At 35.7% G+C, this 17,427-nt stretch overlaps 1 protein-coding gene and 1 long non-coding RNA gene across 9 annotated transcripts in view; one reads left to right on the top strand and one right to left on the bottom strand.

The window, feature by feature from the left end:
• TBC1D5 (TBC1 domain family member 5) overlaps window positions 1-10,052 on the bottom strand; it is a 448,530-nt gene extending 438,478 nt beyond the window's left edge. For all 8 annotated transcript variants that reach the window (XM_087945081.1, XM_087945079.1, XM_087945078.1 and 5 more), the window contains exon 1: window positions 9,882-10,052. The gene's annotated coding sequence lies outside the window, so the exon portion shown is untranslated. The remainder of the gene's footprint in view (window positions 1-9,881) is intronic.
• Window positions 9,412-17,427, top strand: part of LOC148128807 (uncharacterized) — a 31,234-nt gene continuing 23,218 nt past the window's right edge. The window contains exon 1 of the long non-coding RNA XR_015745572.1: window positions 9,412-9,807. This is a non-coding gene — a long non-coding RNA (uncharacterized LOC148128807). The remainder of the gene's footprint in view (window positions 9,808-17,427) is intronic.

Below are 17,427 nucleotides of genomic sequence, written 5' to 3'. Positions count from 1 at the left end.
AATATTTTGAATATAGATTTTATGTTATTTTAATTTTTGACTGAGAGCCACTCAGTTGCTTATAAGATGAGCGGTTATATACATATTTTAAATAAATAAATAAAATCATTCATTCAGGAATCTTTCAAATAATTGTAATTGCAATCATGTGTGTCTGTGTAACATATATTACACAAACACAGGTCTCTAAAACATTTAAACCCACAAAATGATGTTCTTTTAAGTCATGGATTAATCTTTAATTTTCCATTTTAGTATAAAATCTATTCCTTGAACATTGCTAGAATGTAACAAGAACTTGCAACACTCAATTGCACCAAAAATATAAAAAATTACCATGTCTACAAACAATACTGCAGTGGATGAATCCCATGACCAACAGACATCCTATATTACAACTATCATGTGGAACAAAAATCACACAAGTTTCAGAACTCTTTAAATTTCTACAATTTTGGTTTCCACTTGGCAGTTGTGAGAACCAAAGTACAGGTGTTTTTCAACTAAAATAACCAAAATGTCTAACGAATGGTCAAGCTTGCTAGAGCTTCTGAAAGTTTCAAAATGAAATGAAATGACATGGGAGCAATTAATCATGCCTGTTCTAAGGGGTCATTCCAACATGCAACTCAGTCCTAAGGACATCTTTCTGAACTAACAACCACTAGCAATGTTGGATTTCAAATTTCATGGCTGAGAAATTAAACTTGAATGTATCTGAAGGCCAGTAGATTAAGAAAGGCTGCTTAAAATGAATCCAAACCAAACAATTTACATTTAAATATTTTTCTGAAATATAGCTTTACAGCAGACTTTATATGAACTTACAGGAAATGTGCAGTCATAACATTTTCTAAAAGTGCCCAAGCATAGAAACTCTAGATGTGTGTGCATATATGTAATGCATATTATGCATATATTATGCATTAAGCATTTCAATCGATATAAATTTATGGGGAGAATGAAAAATACATATTTTATTTATACAAACACCCTCCCCAACACACACACACACACACACACACATCTTCCACCCTCCCCATAAATTTATATTGATTGAAATGATCATGATTTGTTAATTCAACATCCTATTTAAAAGGCAACTGTCCATTGCTGAAGTCAGCATGCATATCATTTACACCTCCAAGACTGAAAAAATACCAATTTGCTTTCCTGGAATGAATATCAAGCAGCCTGAAACACACAACTTCAGATTTGACTTCATGAAATAAGTGCTTGCTCAGCAAGCATCCCGAAGGTAATGCATTACTCTACTTAATTGTACTAGCACTTTATTATCCATTTTACATAGAACTCCATAATAGTAACAAGTATATTGTTTGACAAACAGGGAAAACTTATGTGTAACCCAAAGATATTCTGTCTGACCCCTGTCAGATAAATTAATAATTTCTTCAGTGACAAAATAGAATGAGAAAAAACAAAACAAAGCAACACAGGAAGATGCATTCTTATGCTGTAGACAGCACATGACAAAGTGAAAGATGGAGCTGAAATAAAAAGATGAATGATAAAGTACTAAAATATGAAATATGCACAACAAAGTACCTTTTATTCTAGAGATACATTTGAAACAGACAAAAGTAGGTACCCGAATGACTACCTAATCTTATAAAATGTGATGTCAAAATAAAGTATTGCTTTTCTGATTTACATCTAAATTTTATTTTCATCAGGTAAATTTTTCATATATTATTTATAAATATATTTGTATGTATACACATAACATTCACACATATTATGAATGTATCATATACTATGAATTTGTAGTTTTATCTTTAAAAGAAACTGTTTCTTCCACTTTACTGGAAGGCATAATTGTAACAGTTGTTTAGAACTTTTATTTTTGGAAGTATATTTAATTTCTTAAGCTAAAATCTCTGAAATCTAGTTTCTAACAATACTTTTCATATTTAAATAGTAACTATTTTAATATTTGAATGTGTTGTGCACATTCAAACTGAACTTTCTTTGCTTGATTGTTTACAGTAGGGGTTTCCATTCTTGATTGGCGGCCCGATATCAGGTCAAAACATTTTGGGAACCAGGCTGCACAAGGTGACAGAATGAAATGTGTGAGCAAATGAAGCTCTGTTTGTGTATGCGACAGGTGCAAGCGCAAAACCATCTTCTCCCCCCTCCACTGCTCACCACCACTATTGCTGGTCCGCAGAGCTGGAAACATTTGGGACTGCTGGTTTGGAGCACATAGACTGACAATATAGTAGAAAATTAAAGAGCAGAGTACACAGCTTTACAGAAAAATTGGCTTTCAGATACATAGATCAGATAAATTCGAATAGAAAGAAAATAAAACACAAGATTCAGTCTCTGAAAATTCTATAGCCATTGACAAAGAATCAATTGACATAGAATAAATATTGTGCATCCCTGAGACAACAAATTTTGAATTTAATTCCATTGATTTCCCTCACTACTCACATTTTGTTCAGATATTTATGACAATATCTGAACAAAACTTTAGCAGCTCCTTTTACTTCCCATCTCTTTAAAACATTATCCACTTAAAATTTTCCTAAAGAGACTTGTGTTTCTTGGTCTGAATAAGTGAATTCATTTTCTACCAAGTAGAGACAAAATCTGCATGGTAATACTAAAAAAAATCCCTAATATAATATTTTGAATACTTGTAAAAATCAGCAGTCTTACCTTCACTTCCATTTCTATTATACTGGAATAGATATGTGACCATTTTTGTCACATAGTACTGGGATTCCTTGACCACAGTTGGGACCAGAATTTCCATTGCTAAGCAAGGCAGTTAAGTGGGCCAATTTTACAACTTTTGTTGCCATAGTTAAATGAATCACTACAGTTATGAAATGAAACAAGTAGTCAATACACTAATCCGTTTCTCCTACTGACTTTGTTTGCCAGAAGTGGCTGGGAAGGCTGAAATTACTGATCACATGACCCCAGGATACTGCAACTATTGTAAATACATGTTGGTTGCCAAGCATCTGAATTGTGATCCTGTGACTGTGGGGATGCTGTGACAGTCATAAATGCAAGGACTAGTCATACTTTTTTCAGTGCCATTGTAACTTCAAACATTCATGTAAGAAAACTATGAACAACAATATGTATTAATCATGAAAAAAACTCATTGTGAAACTAGTCACTGAAGAGGGTTTGGGGAAAATGGAAAGCCAGATGCTTTATACCGTGTAATCCCTTGGAAGATTATTCTTTTATAAAAGGAATGCTTCAACATGCATATTCTTCTTGCATCAAAATATCTACCTTTTCTAGCGCACTGCTTTGCTTATTAGCTATTAAAAAGTATTATTGCATGCTTGTTTGTATTGAGAAAGCATTAGTGCATATTAGTTTATGATAGTTACATATCTGGAGCGTAAGTTATACATTATTTATATTGCCATACGAGTTGTGCAATACAAGATTTTAGAATATTAAATTTCCTTGGAAAATATAAAAAAATCATATAGTTGTTTCAGTGATAAACTTAGAATTTATGATTAACAGCAATGAAACAGTAGATACTTTCTGCCTTTTAAGATGCCAACAATAAAAGAATTAGCAAACAAAAATATACTGCAATCCAGTGTTTGGTGGGGTAATAATGAAAGCCTTTTAAAATTATTCAAGATGCCTTGATATGTTTACACCAAAGCAGAATTTTCCATATATCACTTTACAGTAGCAAATTTGAACTCAGAAGAAGCAAAATACTAGATATAACATTCTATTTGGACCCAAATTCTTTATTTGGATTCAAATTAAAGCCTAATCAAACTTGAATATAAGAATTGTACATTATCAAGCAGCATGAAAATGTCACAATCTTCTGCAAGTTAGCTTTTAACAACTGAAAACATAAATTGTGAATATAATACTTTACATAAACTCTTGCAGTGGGATTGTATATAAATGTAATCCATTATCCATCACCTATCACAAGTAAAGGACATAAAAGAAGAAAACAAAGATTACCAAGCACATAACTCAAGTGATACGTAATAAATAATGATGAAATCTATGAAAAAGTAGGTTGATCATTTAGCATAATTCTTAACCGGTGAATATAATCTATTTTTGCTGGAAATTAAATTCTTTTATGCCCTTTCCATAGAGCTCTAGCTGCCTACTACTGAGAAAAGAAATGCTAAATTAGATGGTTCCTTGACATAATCTATACAATTCACTGAGGTTTACAAAGATGTGTACTAAGCAAAATTAAATAAAGGTGGAAATCCTGAGACTTAGCATCAAATGTAGAAGTATGTACTAATGTTTGGTTTTAACACTACTAGGAAAAATAATTTATAAAGACAAAAACAAAATCAAATAGAAGCAGACAATACATTGATTTCTAACACTAAATTTTAGCAATATCATCAGGTTTCTTGACCATGATTACATTTGAATTTGGAATAGTAGAATAACTTACCTCTTTTGTGAACATAGATACAAATAAGAGTTATTTTGAAATCTGTGCTAGTTAATATCTTTCTGGGGATAAAGAATTTATGATTTCATAGGAATTCATGTGTAAGCAACAGAAGTGAATATTGTCCATCCATTTCTTCTTCCCTGACTTAAATGAATCTTCATTAATCTTTGGAAGGTTAAGTATTTGGAAATATAGCTGACCTCTGCCTTACTGTCTTCTCATCTAGAAAAAGTCATTTCATCAGTTGAAAGGAGATACCAATGCTATGTTAATACTGCATATTTTGAATGAAAGCCTACTTAAAAGATGACTAACAAATCTCTGCTTCAGTCCTTCCTTTCTTATACACAATTGACTGAATTGCTGATCTGTTTTTACCATTAAGAAACTTACCTCAATCTTCAATGAAAATGTACTTTCTAGTAACTTTAACTAATTAGATTTAATGATCCTGGTTATCAAGAATCTGTATTCTCCAAATTCCTAAGCAAATATTGTACAAAGAAGAGGAATTATGTCTCTGCATGTTAATATTTTTAGATTTTTTTCATAATATTGATCATTTTTACTTTTCTCTTTAGAAACTGCTTGTTTTTCTGTATCTTTCTTAAAGTACATTCTCTAGAACTAAAGTATCTAGATGACATCAGGGTAGTACAGACTAAAATAAAACTATTACGTTAAGTTCTAATTCTTCCAACACAAATTAGAAAAATAAATTAGAAAAATAAAAAAAAATCAGAACAATTCTAGAGTTGGCTTTGTCATCTGAATGCAAGGTTTGTCCCTGGAACAAGATTCTTTGACATGTTATCCTGTACTTATACACTTATATTTGCAAGTTTGCCCAAATCTCCTGCTTGAGCAGGGGATTGGACTAGAAGATCTCCAAGGTCCTCTCCAACTCTATTCTGACTGATTGATTGTGGGAATATCATTTCATTATCTCATTAGCAAAAATTAAAATTAAAAAATAGTGGACTTATTCAGTTCTAAAGGCTGCCATCTGAAGCTTCTTTCTGTGTTTTCCTCTTCTAAAACAAAATGTAGTCTGCCAACCGGTATTTTTTCTGTTATGTTATCTAGCTAGTCAATTAATGAGTCAATTAACAAACATTTTCTAACATAACCAATTTGGGGGAAAGAGAATTAAAAATAACTTTCACCACTATCTCACAAGCAGCTCATTTTCCTTCTTTGTTCATGTTTAGTTTTTGTTCTGTCTAAGCAACGCATGTAAAAATGTTGGCCGATGAATTATGTACATTACATAGACAATGTAATGACAGAGATTGGGCTGAAAGCACATTTGCACATTTGAACACTATTGTACTACTTTCTTAACATCGGGCTTCTTACATTGCCAATTTTTCCAGTCAATCTTTTCCCTATTTAGATACTATAACTCTTAATACTTAATATATCTTGTTAATTTAAAAAGTTTTTTATATATATTTAAAAAAAACTTAGAAAAAACTTTGCTCAAAAGCTGACATTTGCTATTTAAATGGGACTATCAGAAAGTTCCTGCAAAGGTTCATGTGAAAATTGGGGGGAATCCAAGAATATGGGACTAGATACAGAAGAGTCTTTTCTAATGATGGAAGTTAGAAAAATCCAGATTTATATAAGATCCTTGTACAGCATTAAGAAGAAAAGGAGACTTCACTGTAATTAAGCTCCAGCTAAAGTTCACATTATGACAGGTACAGCCTGTTTGGTATAGAGGTTAAAGTTCTGGCCTAGAAAGCAAGAGACTGAGTTCTAGTCCCACCATAGACATGAAAGCTGTCTGGATGACTTTGGGCCAGTCACTTTCAGCTTAATTCAACCCACAGGATTTTTTACTGTGAAGAAAAGAGGAGGAAGGCAGTAGATATGTTTGTTGCACTAAATTACTTATAAAGTTATAAAACTAGAATTGCAAAAACCCTAAGAAATGCATACATGAAGAAAATTAATATTTGTGAAATTTGAGTAATTACAGGTAGTGCTCAAATTACGACCATAATGGAGCCTGCCCATTGCAATTGTAACTTGTGATCTTGTAAAAATGGATCATAGGGTGTCTGATCTGATTTTATGAATTTTTTTGCAATGGACATTAAATGAATCACCATGGTCATTAAACAAATCTGTGGCATTAGCAAATGTCATGGTCACTAAGTCAACCCATTATTCATTACAGGGTATTTTAGCCAAAAACTGAAATTAAACACCATTTTTCAGAAAAAAAAAACCATTGTAAATCGTATCATGACAGTAGGAGGCAGCAAATATATGTGAAATAAATGTGGGCCGGTTGTCAAAGGCCCAAAATGAGATCACATAACTGCATGGAGCAGCAGCTGTCGGAACTTCGGAACTGGGTCATAAGTACCTGGGGGGGGGGGGCTGTCTATCATAATTTCACATAGTTGCTAAGCAACTGGTGGTTAAGTCCAAGATTACTTGTGCAGAATGTAATTGCAATAGCCAGGCCAGAATTTAACTTTATTGCTTCTGAAGAATACCTCAAAAATGACAGGAAGAAAATATGGGTAGCATCTGTGAAAAAATGTTGGATTTTAATTTCAATGACATGAGATTTCAAACCATCCCAAACACTTTCACTTTCAGTAGATTTATATCACAGGCAAAATCTTACAAAGAAAATTTGATTAAACTGAGACTGTTATAAATAGGAATTAAAACATTAATTTCTCTAAAGCATGATGTGATTTTCTTATGCCTGGCCTGCAATTCTAAATTTAATTCTTAGTATCTAATTCAATGGAATATATTTGTAAGAAAATTGCTAGTTCCATCATCAGTTAATGAAAAAATTGCTAAATATACACATGATTATTAACTGTAAAGTCTAATAACAAAACAGTGCTCAATACTTAGTTGGATAAATATATATTGGAAGCAATATTCTACAGAAACAATCCATCAAAATATTTTTTTTCACAAGGGCTTTTTTTAAAGGCTTTTAACTAACAAGCACAGATTATTTCATGAAAAGTTTGACAAAAGCCAATTAGTTTATTTGGCCCAATCACTCTCTAAGCCGAATCCACCACCCAAGGATATGTTATGGGGGGGGAAAGGCAGAAATATTATGTATTCTAGGCAGAATATGAATTAATAATAAACAAAAAATAAAATACGGGCTTCTACTCTTTTTTACCCACTAAAATGTTTTTGCCCATCATTTATTTATTTATTTATTTATTTTATTTTATTTAGTGTATGGTATATCATACACGGACTAGCAATACATATTAACATTTCACCTAGATTAGTAAAATACAATAATATATAAATGGTAAAAAGATCTATGGTCAAATACCAATGTCTAGGACTAGGCCATCTAACCACTTAAGGGTCACCATTTATTTTTACACAGCAACTGATTTTGACTCTCAGCAATGTGCCATATAGATTAAGTTTAGGGTTATTGATCAAGTATGTATCACCATGCCATAACAAGGATATACCCATGAATTATGTCCATGCACAAGAAAACCTTTTTCTTTCTTCCCTTTAATGTCTGATTATTGGAAACTACTTGCCTGTTTCATTGGCAAAATTTCAGAGAAGTGATTTGCTACTGCCTCTGTCCTAGGGCTGGCCCAAGCTGGCTTTCTCTAGCCTGATGTCTTTACCAAACTGGCTGAAAAAAACTAGTGGTGTGCAAAATATGGAATAAGGGACAAATCATAAAATACTGTATTTTATTGAGAACTATGTTACTGTATCATGTATAAACACTACTGAGAAGTCTTAGTTCATGAAATAAAAGTTGAAATATAGCGTACATATATAATAAAGAAAAACCTAGCATTTATCATTCCCTCTTATTTTACAGAAGATACACACAGTCATATGTGCATATTTATATTATTCATGTAGCATTTCTAACCATATCAATGTCTTGCTTTTTTCTAATTAAAAATGTGGTATTTTTATACACACATTATCAAAAGAAATATTTTGTAAAAATTATAGTTAAAGTTAGTTTAGACATGTCCAAGGACCTGGATGATCTCAATAGCATTTCTAAATCTTTTTTCATTATATACTATATATCATCTGGTTTTGGATGTTTTTTCGTAGGAGACTTGCTATGGATACGGAAACTTCCATCTTTCTTTACTTCATATTGAAAAATATCACTGAATTGCATAAAATGTTTCCAACTCTACAATGTGTAAATTTAGAGTATTGTATTTGAGAAGTGCTACATTTCCAGTCTTATTTTCCTCTTAAAATGGGAATTGTTTTAAATAAAATGGCAGGCAAGTTTTAATTTTTAATTAATTAATTAAATTAAATTTTCTTTTGGAGGAGTGGTTTAAAATTTTGCATCTTCCTTTCCCTTAAAATACAGCTCACTGCCCTGTGCTAACTTTATGCTTGCTAAAGTTCAATACAGACATTTTAATTCAATACACAGGATATTCATTTTTTCTATATTCATCAATGAATCAGTCACCTTCTCTGGCACATAATGAAAGAACCAAGCTGGCTCTAGTGAGGAAATTCAAGTGAATAAAATAACTGTTTCACAAATTTATGATAGGGTTTTATTCCTCTACTATGTGGACACGCTCAGAATATGACAAGTTTGGGACATATAGTCCTTCACAATGCACTGAATCTTAAACCTCCCTAAAAGTTGCCATGACTGATTCAACAGAAACCAAATTTCATATCTAAGACTTTAAAAAAAAAAAAAAGCTATTCGGGTTCTTCATATCTAAAGCACATGCCTTGCTTTGTTTCCTTTTTTTAAGGAACATGAGTAAGCTGATGTAATCAAAAGGTCTGGTAAATGTGACTGAAAGGTGCAATTTTATACCCGTTCACTTGAAAGCAAATGCCGATGAACTCCTTGGGGGTTCTCACATGGTGTGAAGAACAGAATCTGAAATTGAAAGCGCTTTTCGGATCACTTTGGAAGAAAGCGAAGGAGAACAAACTAGATTGAAGAGTGAAGGTTTGAGGGGGAGGGGAGAAAGAGCAACTTCTCCTTTCCCCTAAGAAAAGGGGCGGTAAAACGCGCCCGCCCCCGACCCCATTAAGGAATCTTTTCCTCTGCCTCTCGGAAGCCTCTAGACAGCAAAAAAGGTTCCCTCAACCTTCCTGGTTCACATGAACCGAAGCAGCAAACAGATCTGCTTCTAGAAGCTGGAGCGCAGGCGACGGGCGAGGGATTGGCGCCTTGTAGGAGCCTTGCAGGCCTCAAAAATCACTTCCTCCTCGCTTTCTACGGCTGTCCCTCGGTGACAGCCGGGAATGGAGGCGAGGCAGGAGGAGGGGGCCACACGAAGCCTGGGGTAACCAAAAGGAGGCTGCAGATGAAGGCAAGTCATTTGATACTGCGGGGATCGGGCGGGTCACGGGGAGGGGGAGCCGCCAGGGGCTGAGCCGACTTTACCTGCTGCTGTTGGTGCAAAGGCACTGAAGAGGGGGCATTCACCTCCCTCCTCCCCGCCTGCGTCCCTCCCTCGCTCAGAGATCCACCGACCCGCCAAAGCAAAGCGGGGCTTGGGAGAGCGAAAGGAAGGCTCCCTTCCGGCCGCCGCCGCCTCCCGGCCGCCACCCCCCCTCGCCTCGTAGCCGACGATGCTTGCTGAGTTCAACCACCGCCCCCTTTTCTCTTGCACGCAGGCGCCCAGCTGCAGAGAAAGGCGGAGGCCGCCCACACACGCACAGCGGCGGCGGCGGCGCGCTCTCCAAGGACTTTGTCGCTCTGCTGACGGCTTGCTAACCTTCGGTCCGGCGGATCTGTGTCTGCCGAGACGAAGTATTCATCTGTCTCGGCAGACAGCTTGAAGGAAGGAACCGGGGCACTACGCAGTTTTGCGTGCCGGATTCTGTATGTACGTATCTATGCGCTGTTGCGTAGCCCTATTTTGCGTTCGTGCTACATCCCCTGGCGACAAGCCACCCCTAAAGAGAGTGTCCTTAGCTACTGTCGACGACCAGGAACCGAAAATGAAGAAGGCAGTTTGCAGAGCTACTACAGTATAAATACATATATTGCGGCTGTCTTGCCAATTCCTGTTCTTTTCCAGCCCAACATCCGCCCGAAACGCTTTACACGGCTTGTAGAAACAGAAGTCAGACAGTTTTTCACATTTATCCTTTCACTATATCAGGTTCAAATAATAGCGCGCCTTCCCCACCTCCCACAACCAATTCCGCTACAGTGGTCAGATGATCATGCTCGCTGATTTCTCTCAAATCCGTTGCTCTTTTGAATCTTGAGCACCACAGATCAAGTGAAGGGTGCTGAACGTTACTATTACATGTGCAACTATTGTTCAAGAATGCTACCCAGCCTTGTAAATGGAGTATGAGCACGCCGCTATTGTTAGTGGAAGTTTCGAAAGAAATTTTCACGCTTCAGTTCAGGCTTTAAGTTTGTTTAATTCCGTTACACAATAAATTACGTGGTACAATCATTCGTATGACCATAACGATACGGAAAGATTCCATATACACTACTACAATATTACTCTCCAGAGGCTTTGTTGTTAGGTGAGAATAACAGAAAGGAGCACTAAAATGTATCTCTGCTAAAATTGATTAAATATAATCTTCCCAACATAATATGTAAACAAATACTAATATTTTTGCCACTTGCAAATGCTCTTTATTTGAAAAGGGTGGACTTTGGAAAACAATACAGTACAATATTATTTTTAGAAAAATTTGAAAACAGTTTTCAAATTCTGCATTATATAAAGTATTTTCTTCAAAAAATAATGGTTTTCTGTTGTCTTTAGATTTTGCAACTAATCTTCAATCTGTAAATAGTTGTATTAGAATAAATGCTTTTCTCCTTTCTGATCAACTTATCACCTTTTTATTTGTACTTTTCTGACAAAAATGAACTCACTTTAGAATCAAGTCTGCTGACGAAGGTGTTTTATAGTAGCACATTCAAACAGCTTATTCTAATATAAGCAAAGTTTTTAGCCTTATTTCTGGTAACAACAATTTAGAGTCATAACTAACAGCTGAATATGCACAAGATTTCCTCAGTATCAGGAAATTTTAATTTTAGTCTGCGCTATCTGCTTCCGGAAAGAAAGCATAAGCCATTTTTGTATTTGCATAGTGTGTAACAGCATTTAAAAGCATACTTATGTAATTTGTCGTAGTTTGTCTAATATTTGGATAATTATATATTAGACAGCTCAAATATTCTTGGACAACTGTAATAAATAACTTACATTATTTAATTCAGAGTAGCTTTTAATCTTTTAAAAAATAACAAAAGCAGTGAATGTATAGCCAATATTGGACTATAATTTGCATATCACCTCATCTTGTTGGTTAGAATGATGGAGTTTAAGGTTCAGTAACTGTTGAAATCCCATACATTGGCCATCCTTGAGTTACATATAACATTGGCATGTATGTGTGTGAACAGGTAGTCCTTGACTTACAAAGAAGCTGGGTCTTCAATTTCTATCACTAATTGATGTGCTTATAAAGTAAGATGTCAAATCACCATGGATTTACAATCTCAGCACTCCCTATTGCAGTCATTAATAGAAATCACAAATGTTTAAGCAACCTGTTTTCCCCGAAAATGTCCCAACCAGAAAATAAGCCTCGAGAAGCTCATCATGCATGTGCGGCAGAGGTGGAGGATAACATTAGATGGTGCGGGCCAAACATGTAGGGGCAATGGCATGGCGCCATCTGCCTCACCTGATCCATTCAGTGGTAGCACTGCACAATCTCATCAATAAGATTCCCAACAGAGATGCCAAGAAGGAGGGGAGGAGAAGGAAGAGAGTAAGAAGGAGAGGAAAGTTGGCAAGGAAAAGCAAAAGGAAAAAAAGTGAGGCCAAGAAAGAAAAGAAGTAGTAGTATTAGAAAGCAGGTTTTCTATTTGTAAATTAAAAGCATTAAATTGTACCAGACTGCTCTTGGTGTCTTGGGAGGGACTGAGAGCCAGATTTCAGGGCTGCTGAAATGTGCTTGTAGCAGCTGCTGGACACGGAATGGGCATCTCCATGCCTCTGCCTCTACCTGTTGCTAGTGCTGCCACCACAAGGCAAGGCAGGTGATGGGGTGGGGGTGGTGCTATGCTGCAGCCTCTCACTTGGCCCCAATGTTGTCTAATGTCATTACATACTTTAGCTCCACCGTACACGCAGGACAAGCCTCCCTGGCCGCTTGACTACTCCATCCCAACATCTATCTTTGCTTGCCTTGTAACATGTATGGGCAGGATCATGTGCTTCCCCCACACCCCTGCCTCCACCTGTTGCTTAGAGGGCTAGGGCAGTGATCGCAGCACTTGGACGCAATGAGCTGCAGCTGCTGCCGGACACTCTTGGTCCCTGTGCCCTTAACGGCTCTTGTGCATGCACGGGGGGGAGGGATTACCCTGATACCATGTTTTCCTGAAAATAAGCTCTAATGTTCTTATTTTTGGGGAAACACATTCTGGACTTACAGTAGCTGCCAAAATTGTGGAAACCTTTTGGGAAAAGTGTATTTCCATCACTACCAAACAGGGAGATCTTGGTCTCATCACTCCAAATAATACTGTCCCATTGCTCCTCTGTACAGGCAACATGGGTTTTAGCCCAGTTTAGTCTTTTTAACTTTTGTTTGAGAGATAAAAGTGGCTTTTTTCATGGAATTCTAGATTTTAGGCTAAATTCCTGCAGTCTACGCCGAATAGTCTTTGTACTCAACTTCACATTCCATTGCACTATTTTATCTTGTATACATCCAAATGATTTTCTTCTGTCGCATAGGCATAGTCTCTTAATTCTTCTATCATCATTTGCTGTTGTACAACTTTTCCTGCCTTTACCAGTGTGGTTTTGTAGTGACTGAGTCTCCTTATACCTCTTCAAAAATTTAAAAATGCCACCTTTGGTTAAGTTTCCAGCAATTTTTCTTCTAATTTCTTTATAACTGTAGCCTTGTTCACTTAATAATACTATTTACATTGTTTTCTGGGTGACCAGTCAACTCTTTGCATCATTACATAATTTTATTACATTTTACAAGCTTACTAAATGAAAGAACACAAAAAAGCCCAACCAACTTGATAGCGATCATATAATATACTGACAAATGTCCTCTTCTCAGCTTCAATACATGACATCAATAACTGAATCCTGCTGTGATCTAGTTGGCTCATTGTCAAAACAAGATGACACCTGATTGGCTCTCTAAACACTCATGCTCATTGGCTACAATCAGATGAAGAAAAGCTACCTGATATCAACCTAAGCAAGTTGTGCTTCCTTTTTCTGGTTATTTGGCTATAAATTTTCATAGAATGCAGATAATTGAACAAACAATGCATTACATTCTTGATTAAATTATCTTTCCATTGACATAATTTATGGTATTACTAAAAAAAGTGGTGTTAGCCATCAAACCTCAAAAATACACTTTTCTCAAAAGATTTCCACAATTTTGGCCACTATTGTAGTCCCACCCAGCATCAAACTGCATCAAAGTACGATACTGCCTCCAATCCCTCTTATATCTTCAAGCACATATCTGCCCTTTGACAGTTGCACACTCTGCCTTGTGGAGTGGCAAACAGCCACAGAACTATATAGCTCCTCGGCTGTTTGTCACTGCAGGGGAAACCTCAGCAGCCCGAATACCAAAAAGCATTTGTTTGCCCAGCTGCCTTCTCTTGTAGTTTCCTGCACCTATCTCTTGCCTTTTGTGCCCAGCCAAAGAAGAAGCAGATTACTGCTTTTGCAGTCTCCTTTTTGATCCCAGCTTTTCTAGCAAACCTTTCCTACATGTAGCTCCCTGAGCCTTTGGAAAACTGCACTCTTTCCAAATGCTTTCCAATGATAGCACAATCTTTGGAAAGCTAAGTTGCCTTAGGAAAGCTGTTGTGCTTTTGGAAAGCAATTGAAAAGACAGTGTAGGTTTCCAAAGACTACACAGCTTTCCAAAGGCTCAGGGAACCACTTCTAGGACACATGTATCAGAGAAGATAGTTCTAAAAGGATGACAGCAAAGGCAGTGACAGACTTTCGTTTGGTGTGATAGCCAGGTGCAAAGGGTGAAAGTTTGATGTGCTGCCTATTCCCAGGATTGGTAAGCAGCCCAAGAGCCATGCAGTTCTGGGGTGCTGGCTGCCCCATACGGCAGGGATGGCCAAAAGGGCATAGATGGGTAAAGATAGGTGGAAGGAATAAGTGAAAGCCAGCTGTGTAACTTTGGGTCAGTCACTTTCTCTCAACCCATCCCACCTCACAGGGTTGTTGCTTTGGGAAAATAGGAGGAGCAAACTGTTGGACATGTCACCACCTTGAGTTCTGTTGTTCTATTACAAAATCATATCTGATTCTTCACAACCCCATGGACTCCAGGCTAACCTCTCCACCATTGTCTCCTGGAATTGCCCAAATCCATGTTGATTGCATTGATGACACTATCTAACCATTTCATCCTCTATCATCCCCCTTCTTGTTTTGCCTTCAATCTTTCTCAACATAGAGTCTTTTCCCAATATACTAAAGGTTAGACTTAGTTGGTTAAAATTAAAGGGCACGCTCACCGAACCGGTTATTACACCATTTGAATCCCACCCCTGATGCAGAGACCATAGCAAAAAAGGCTCTTCTTCTGGACCCTACCGGCCAAAATTCTTCAGTTGATGGGATAAAGATTAGATTCTTTATGCTAGAACAAGTAGGGCAGGTTAGTACCATTGGGACAAGGTGTTTCCTTAAATATCCTGGCATCTTAAAGTTGTCATGGTTGAGAAACATGCCATATATGAATCTGGAATATTTTCTCATAATAAATTCAGATACCATGGCATAATTCTGTACAGGTGCTTATTATTAAACTCTATCAGTTAAAACAGATGGTTTGTAAAACCAAGTCTTGTTTCAGCTGTTAAACAGCCAGTTTTTTTTAAAATGTCTTTATTGTACTTAAAATTAACATACATTATAATATTTCCTTTTTTATTTATTAGATTTTTAGTATATCAATATATACATTAAACATATTTATCTTTTATTTATATTTTTCTTGTTTACAGTATTTGTAAGTTGATTATTCAGGTTAGGTAGTAATAAAAATGAAAGCAATTGTATTCCTTCCTAGTGTTTTTTTCCATTAGATAGGTCAAATTACAGGAGAACAGTTGGTCTGAAATCACCTATAATATTTTGACACTAGATAAATAATTAGATATAGTGTGTTCTGAACTTCTAAACCAAGTAACTATTCTCAATTAAGCCTGATCAATGTCTTGTCCTTCTTCAGATAGCTGCTTGTTCCAAAGGACCATGCAACATTCAAGTCTTCAACCCTACTACATACATTGACTTTAGATATGAGTCATATGAAGTTTTCCTTCTGTAGACATTCATAGGTATCACTTAAGTGCTTGCAGTGCCACCTGAGGGATATGGAGGTTATTGTGAATGGATTGGGTTCAGAATTCCTGAATATGTCAAAATGCTTCCTTAATGTTACGCTGCTATGCCCTATTGACTTTCATATGTATCATTCAATCTCTGAGGTCTTCAGTCATTATTCATATATTTTCCTGATAAATTAGAATTTCTGCAAACAGATCATTTGAAGATTCAACTTACTACATGTGTAAGTATATTCTGACAAACACACATAAAAATAATGAAATATTTGTAGAATATTTCATAAATGAAAGGAAGGGACTGAAGGGGACTTCAACGAAGTGCTCCAGTTTCTGAGTAAAAGATTAAAGATCCCAGTTTCCCGGGTTCTCATTTTCCTTTTGTACTTACTCTTTCTGCTCTTTCTCCCTGTGTATCCTAGTCCTTTTTCTTCATTTTTCCTATGCTTGTGCCTTCCATGTTTGTTTTTCCTGTTCCTATATAAAAATCTTCATTTTTTACATTTCTGTTATGCTCATAAAAGTAAGGACCCTCCTCAGATAAAGTTAGAATTGCATCTAAAACTTTCTGTTGTGCCAAACTCCTTTTGTCTTGTACCTTGTGCTTTGTATTACTAGATTGTTTCTGGTATGGTTTTTTTATTTTGTTGATCTGCTTAGTGATACAGGTGTAGAATTCTTCTGTAGCTAGATCTGTCCTTTTCATAATAATCTACAACTAACATAAAATACATTGCTGTCTTTTGCTTTTCCTTCCTTCTGCTCCTCTTCTTATTCCATAGTTTTAGAAGTCACAGTAGAGATGAAATTTTACATAATTGAAAGGAACCTTGCATCCTGATTTTAAAGAATGGATCTATTACTTGCAATTAATTTTTGAAAAGTCTTTGTGTTCCAAAAATGAGAAGATCACATAATTACAGGATCTAAATAAAATCTGCTTAATTAATTATGATCAAGATCAGGAAGTTAAAAGTAAAATAAAAATAAAATAAAAAATGGTAAAATAAAATTCAAATAGTGTTATCAGTCATATATGACATAAACAATTAAGACTTTTTAAAAAGAGAAAAAAGGACTAGATAAGATAAAACATAGTACAAAATTGAAATAGTAACAAAATAAACAAAAGGATAGGGTAGGGTTGAATGGGATGGAATGGAATAGAATAGAATAGCAGCGCTGCGCTGTGCTGCTCTGGTGCAAGAACTTTGAGGTCAGGAAAGCAACTGAAAAACAAGCATTCTATTTTTTGTGGAATCACTGTGCAAAGGGCTGTTTTAATTAAGGCTATATATTTTTATATCATCCAATCACTTTCTTCTTAAATTAGAACTTGTTAATGAAGAAGTGAGATGGAGGCACAATTTTTAAACTTGCTATTCTACTTGTAATATAATTAGGTAACGTTCTGCAGTAGCAAAACTGAAAAATATGTGTTTTGGTTTTTATATCATAAATAATACCATTTTAGAAATAATTCTGAATAAATCTAGCTTCAAACATAAAATAGGTATAAGCTGTAAAATAGTATTGGACTTTACATATGTATAAAAATAATTATTTCTGAAATTAGTGCTCT

Source organism: Notechis scutatus, chromosome Z (genome assembly GCF_049901735.1).
Source record: "Notechis scutatus isolate UNSWTSFEM ecotype Mainland chromosome Z, rNotScu1.2, whole genome shotgun sequence".
NCBI lineage: Eukaryota > Metazoa > Chordata > Lepidosauria > Squamata > Elapidae > Notechis > Notechis scutatus.
This window is presented reverse-complemented; position numbering and strand designations above follow the sequence as displayed.